The 7,095-nt window shown below is 43.7% G+C and overlaps 1 non-coding gene across 1 annotated transcript; it reads right to left on the minus strand.

The window, feature by feature from the left end:
- Positions 1-5,335: 5,335 nt before the first annotated feature.
- On the minus strand, positions 5,336-5,440 carry TRNAL-CAA (transfer RNA leucine (anticodon CAA)). The gene is made up of 2 exons: positions 5,403-5,440; positions 5,336-5,380 (listed from the first exon to the last, which is right to left on the minus strand). It is a non-coding gene; the product is annotated as a tRNA-Leu (tRNA).
- Positions 5,441-7,095: the final 1,655 nt, after the last annotated feature.

Raw genomic sequence — 7,095 nt, forward strand, 5'->3', positions numbered from 1 at the left:
GGAAGACACTGTTTGTACTTAAAACAAGGTCAAACCCGAAACCTTTTCACATGTGAGTCCTAAAACTGTAAACCGGAACCCTTTCATATGTGATTCCTGAAACTGTAAACAGAGACCTTTTCACATGTGAGTCCTAAAGCTGTAAACCAGAACCTTTTCATATGTGATTCCTGAAGCTATAAACCTAAGATTCTTCCACGTGTAACATCTAAAGTATAAGCCTATATAAAGGCAGAACCCTCCTTTGTTGGACGAGCTGAATTTGGACAGAAGATTTCGTCAGCTCTGGGCTGCAATAAACTATTTCCTTCTGTATTCGATGTTCCGGAGATCCATTTCCCGGGGCCTTTCCTGCTACAGCCTAAAGTGCCTGCTTTGTTTCAAGATTAGCTTCTGGGGTTTCTTAAACTGAAACATAATTAGATAAGCATGCATTGTTGAAGGGCAGTGTCTAGAAAGGGAAAGAATGGAGAGGTGAGGGGGAGAAAAGTAAGAAAAAAGAAGTGGGTGATTTTTAAAACTGAGAAATCTGGTTGTAAGAGGAGAGAGAATAAAGAGGAAGCAAAGTGAGAAACGAACAGGAAGCTCTCACAGAAAACATTACAAGGGTCATTAATTTTGAGGCTACCATAAACGATTAACTCAAATAACCATAAATGATTAAATGAAATAAAAATTCTATTCATTTCCCCTCTTTTCTCTCGTTTTCTTTCTTGTCATCATTACCTTGAAGTTAATGAAAATAATAATACCCAGGCCAGGCGCAGTGGCTCACGCCTGTAATCCCAGCACTTTGGGAGGCCGAGGTGGGCGGATCATGAGGTCAAGTAATCGAGCCCATCCTGACCAACATGGTGAAACCTGGTATCTACTAAAAATACAAAAAAATTAGCTGGGCATGGTGGCGCGCGCCCGTAATCCCAGCTACTCAGGAGGCTGAGGCAGGAGAATTGCTTGAACCCAGGAGGTGGAGGTTGCAGTGAGCCGAGGTCGCATCACTGCACTCCAGCCTGGCGCCTGGCGCGTGGTGCCGAAGTGAGGCTGCCTCAAAAAAAAAAAAAAAAAAGAATACTTGAAAAACTTATATAAAAGCACTTGTATATAACAATGTAAATGTCATAGAATTTCTCAATAAATGACCATTACTATTTCAAACCAAAAAAGGACGCTGATTGGCTAAAGAATTAGTTCATATTGGAGGGTACTTGCTGAGATGCAGTGAGATTGATGTCTACAGTCTCCACTTTTTGACAGACTTGTCAAAAGATATAATGACAACAAATTCAGTTAAAAATCGAACTGGCTTTTGTTTGAGATTTATGAATGGGGCATGAATCCATTATACAGAAGAGAATGAAGGTTGCCACTGGGCAGTAGCAGAACAGGAGGTTTTGTAAGGTGGGAAAGGAAGCAGAACAATAGTGAGGGAAAGCTGATTCGTGAACATCCGTTTGCTTTTCTGGTGAGAGTTGTATGCGAAGCCCCGGTACACCACACCAAACCAATAGAATCACTCATGGTAAATGCCACATAATCAAACTTTGAGGAAGCAGATAGATCCCCTAACAGACCAACGTTCCCTGAAAACAAGAGATGCCTGTCAACCTGAGTGAGGTTAACAAGAAAGTCCCCTCTGCTTTAACTGTTATAAGAAAAGGAACTTGAAGTGACTTGATGTTAACCAGTCAGCATTCCCCACCCCCGCCCGCCCTTGTTCTGTCTCCTTGTTCCCACCTGACAAAATCCATTGTTCTGCTATTGCCCAGTGGGAGCTTTCATTCGGTTTTGTAGAATGGAGGCTGACTGAATTCATGAATCACAAATAAAGGCCAGTTAGATCTGTAACTCAATTTGTTTTAATTTTGTGTGTTGACAGGCACTACACCAAACATAGCTTGAGCAAGTAGAAATGTATAGCCAGGGGTCAGTGTGGGAGTCGCGGATGGAAAATCACTAAGAGGAAACACCAGGAGTTAAGGGGAGTTCTGGCTAAACCAGCCTAACAGGCTTCTTGCTGAAGACCCACCAGGGTGATCAGACATCACCTGGCAATGGTGGAGGATGAGGAACCTCATCAGAGATGAGGATGATCAGATCTCAAGGATATGGGTTCTTGCTAAACTGACTTAGCAGGGTTCTTCACTAAATGGATTTTACGAGGCAGTGCACAGCTGGGTCTAGGAGAAGGTTCAGAAGCCTGACTAAAGTTTGGCCAAGCAAATAATTTATCAGTTAAAACAGACGGGACTTTGTTAATCTGACTCAGGTTGACTGGAATCTCCTCTTTTTAGAAAAAACTGGTCTGTTTGGGGAATCTGTTTCCCTAAAGTGTCAGTTTGATTTTATGGCATTTGGCATGAGTGACTATTTTGGTTTGGTTTGCTGTGTTGGGGCAAAAGTCCGTCTCAAAAAAAAAAAAATTCTATGAAATTGTATTGGTGAACAGTGGGAGGATGGGTTCAGTTTTGAAGGTAATAATCACATCAATCTCTCATAGGAATTGTGTCAGGAAAAAGTGTAAACAAGTTTCAAATAGGGGAAAAAAAGATTCCTGGGTACTTTGTCAAGGGCATTTTTCATTGATTTTGTGTTATCTTACAACTCTTCAAATTACAGAAAATTGAGAATAGTCCAAATGATTTTCATCCATAGAAATACAAATGGACTATGTTCAGTGGAATGCAATTGATCATTGCTCTGAATATTGACAAGTTTTTAAAAAATCTATTGGGTTGGGTGTGGTGGCTCACATAATCGCAGCACTTTGGGAGGTTGAAGCGGATGGCTCACTTTAGGCCAGAAGTTCGAGACCAGCCTAGCCAACATGGGGAAACCCTGTCTCTACTAAAAATACAAATAAATAAATAAATAAATAATCTGGGCATGGTGGCACACCCCTGTAATCGTAGCTACTCAGGAGGCTGAGGCAAGAGAATTGCTTGAAACTGGGAGGCGGAGGTTGCGGCTAGCTGGGATCGTGCCCTGAATTCCAGCCTGGGCAAAAGAGCATGACTCTGTCTCAAAAATAATAATAAACAGAATAGACTCTTTAAGTCTAATAAGAAAAATTTCCAATCTATTTTCTCTGAAGCCTGCTACCTGGAGGTTTTATGGGTGTGATAAAAGCTTGGTCTTCACAACCCTTTATCACACTACTTTCTGTTGATAAAAACTGTTTCAACCAATTGCCAATCAGAAAGTCGTAATCTATCAGTGCTTGGAAGCACCCCCCCTTTCAGTTGTTTTGCATTTCCAGACCAACCCAATGTACATCTTACATGTATTGACTGATGTCTCATGTCTCCTTGAAATGTATAAAGCCAAGTTGTAGCCAAAACGCCGTGGGCACATATTCTCAGGATTTCCTGAGGGCTGTGTCACAGGCCATTGTTCATTTACATTTGGCTCAGAATAAGTCTTTTCAAATATTTTACAGAGTTTGACTCTTTTCATTGACAACATTAACACCACCCAAAAGAGAAATGTGAGCCAAAGAAGGTAAAAACTCTTATTAACACTTACTTGATCATTCCTCTTCCTATGGGGAAAAGCAAAGGATAGGTGGGAAACATGCTGAAGTATCTTCTTGATTATTCCAAGAGGCATCTGTAAAATGGGAAGGATAAAGTTCCTCTTAAAGAGTAGTTTTGTAAAATTCTGCAACTTTTTTTTTTTTTTTAATAATAGAGACAGGTTTCACCGTCTTGGCCAGGCTGCTCTTGAACTCCTGACCTCATGATCCACCCTCCTCGGCCTCCCAAAGTGCTGGGATTACAGGCATGACCCACCAAGCCCAGCCTCTGTAACTATTTTTTAACAAAAATTAATTTTTTTTTTTTTTTTTTGAGACAGGTTTTTGCTCTGTCTGTCTAGGCTGGAATACAATGATGTGATCACGGCTCACTGCAGCCTCCACCTCCAGGGCTCAAGTGATTCTCCCACCTCAGCTTCCCAAGTAACTGGGACTACAGACATGCACCACCACTCCTGGCTAATTTTTTATTTTTCTTTCTTTCTTCTTCTTCTTCTTTTTTTTTGTAGAGATGGAGTCTTACTATGTTGCCCAGGCTGGCCAACGATCCTCCCACGTGGGCCTACCAAAGTGGTGGGATTACAGGCATAAACCACTATTCTCAGCCTAAAATTAACCTTTTAAAATCGAATATAACAGTCTCAGAAAGTCATTTATGGCAGCATCCTTGCTTTTTCTCCTCTATAAATTAACAGGAGAAGCAGCTGCTATCTCTTCCTCTTCCTCCTCATACTATCTTCCTTTTTCAAACTCACCTGAGTCTCCAAAAGGAAATGTAATTTTTTATAGGGTCATCAAAGGTACACTTAACTGCTCATTTGAACAAATCCTCCTTAGGGCAGTGGCTGTACATGAACATGTTATATTATGCCCTGTACTTTTATATATTTAATAATAATAATAGAAATGTCATGACAATTAGTTTCATTTCTCTGACACAAGCTTTTTTAAATTTCATTTCATACCTCACCCTCCCACAGTTAAGTATGACAGGAATCTGGGACACTTTGGAAGTACTGTACTTAAAACTATTTGGTTCAGGGGCTGGGCGCGGTGGCTCACCCCTGTAATCCCAGCACTTTGCAAGGCTGAGGCGGTGGATCACTTCAGGTCAGGAACTCGAGACCAGCCTGGGCAACATATGCCAGATTCCTGCCAATAAATTTTTGACGGTGATTATGTTTGGGAGAGGAAGGTACAGCTTTCCTATTTCATTCAGTGGTTAAATGGTACTCAATTTTGACTGAAAAGACAACACGGTAATGATGAGATGTCAAAACGAGTGTGAATGTGCATAATTTACGAAAGGCATTTTTGAGAACTAGTTACATGAGTTTTGAAAATAGGAGAGCAGAGAGAACCTGTGTAAGATTTTTAAGCAGACTGCACTGTCATGAGCCACAGGGTTGTGAGGCTGGGAGGAAAGTGCTTCCGGAAGTATCCAAGGGGAGGGCGTGGATTTGGCCCACAGCGTGTCAGCCTGGTCGAGAATAGCCCCTTCTCTCCATTCCCTCGGTCAGGCCGGAAGCTACCTGGGTCCCGAATCTCGCTACTTCCGGATCATCTCGCCTTACAGCGCAGAGACCAACCGCTACTCATCTCTGCCTTTTATTGCTGTGTTTTGCCCCAAATCTCGCGACTTCGTAAAAATATCGCGATACTTCCGCTTTTAATGTCTTCAGTTTGGACAATCACTTTGAGAAAAATTTAAAAGCCGATTCCTAAAAATATACCTTGGTGGTTGTTGATGCCTACTGCTGAGATCAAGATATCTTAAAGGGGGAGGAAGAGGAAAAAAGGATGTGTCAGAAGTGGGATTCGAACCCACGCCTCCATCGGAGACCAGAATCCCCAGCACCGGGAAGCTAAGCTTGAGTCTGGCGCCTTAGACCACTCGGCCATCCTGACACCCTGTGAGGCCTTGGCGATTTTTTCGGTAATATAGAGATCAACGAGCACTGCGTCTGTGACGCACACGCAGAAACGCGATGACGTCAGGTTGCTTGGTAACGGAAGAAAAACAAAGCCACCTGTGGATTGAAACCGGAAGAAACTATGCAGCAGCAGAAAATGTTTATGAGTAAAACTGGGTCAAGTCTCTTAATGTGTTTTTTTGCGCCCAGCCTGCCAGGTTTCGGGAAGGAAAGGCCCTCTTGTGCCAGGTCGCTGGGTCGGCTCTCCAGCGCCTGCTGTTGACTCAAATCTTAACGGTACTCAGCGTCCCCCAGGACTTAATTCTTGGGAAGACCGTGAGGAACAAAACAAAACCCTGACGACAGACTCCGCTCTTTGCAGGGTTCCCTTTTATCTCCTGGATCCCTTTTATCTCCTGGATTCTGGCCACATGTCACCGCCTTGCCATTGGTCTGTGTGTCTTGGGCTCTGAAAATGGCGGCCGGGAAAGTCCAAGCAGGGGCCGCCGGGGTAAGGCCGGTGTCCGCGCCGAGGATCTGCATCCCAGGTTCGGGAAGCTCCGGGAGCCACGCGCTCTCCCGCGGCCCTCCTGCTCGCTCTCGGAAGTTCCCGATTCACGGGCTCCAACGTGTCCACTGCCTGGCACATTTTAATAGGTAAAAAATAATAAGGCCCCCCCCCTTTTTTTTTTGGTAGAGACGGGGTTTCACCATATTAACCAGGATTGTCTCGATCTCTCGACCTGGTGATCCACCCGCCTCGGCTTCCCAAAATGCTGGGATTATAGGCGTGAGCCACCGCGCCCGGCCAAGGCCTTTTTTTTTTTTTTTTCCGAGATGGAGTCTCGCTCTGTAGCTCAGGCTGGAGTGTAGTGGCGCGATCTCGGCTCACTGCAACCTCCGCCTCCCGGGTCCTGGTTCAAGCAGTTCTCCTACCTCAGCCTCCCAAGTAGCTGGGATGACGGGCACGAGCCATCATGCCCAGCTAATTTTTGTATTTTTTAGTAGAGACGGGATTTCACCATGTTGGCCAGTCTGGTCTTGGACTCCTTACTTTGTGATCCACCCGCCTCGACCTCCCAAAGTGCTAGGATTACAGGCGTGAACCACCACGCCCGGCCCAATATGGCCTTTTTTAAAAATTAAATTAAAATTATCCACTATCTCACTAGTCAGAGGTAACTATTAACATTTTTAGATAGTCTTTGATATGGCATACACTTTTTCCAAAAAAGGGTCATGTGTGGTACATAATTTGCTAATTTGTTTTTTAAACGAATATATTATGAACATATATATTTGCTAAGTACTATAGATATTTTGTATAAATCTTAGTAACTGCTCCCGGCACATTTTAATAGGTGAAAAATAAGGACTTTTTTTTAAAAAAATTAAAATTATCCACTATCTCACTAGTCAGTTCCCGATTCAAGGGCTCCATCGTGTCCACTGCCAGGTCGGGGACACGGCGGCAGTTTTTAAGCGCCTGACCCACTTTTCCAGCTGTTCCTCAGCCTTCGCCAAGCAATCCGAGCTCCAAGCCAGGAAGCCCCGAGGTCGCAAACTTTAGTGGAGGCCTGAAACTAAACAGAAATGACTCCTTCAAGTAGAACAGAGTCCCAGAGGCCGGGGACACTGCTAAAATAACGT

Source organism: Aotus nancymaae, unplaced genomic scaffold (assembly GCF_030222135.1).
Source record: "Aotus nancymaae isolate 86718 unplaced genomic scaffold, 86718_ANA_hifiasm-v0.15.2.pri h1tg000051l, whole genome shotgun sequence".
In the NCBI taxonomy this organism is placed as follows: domain Eukaryota; kingdom Metazoa; phylum Chordata; class Mammalia; order Primates; family Aotidae; genus Aotus; species Aotus nancymaae.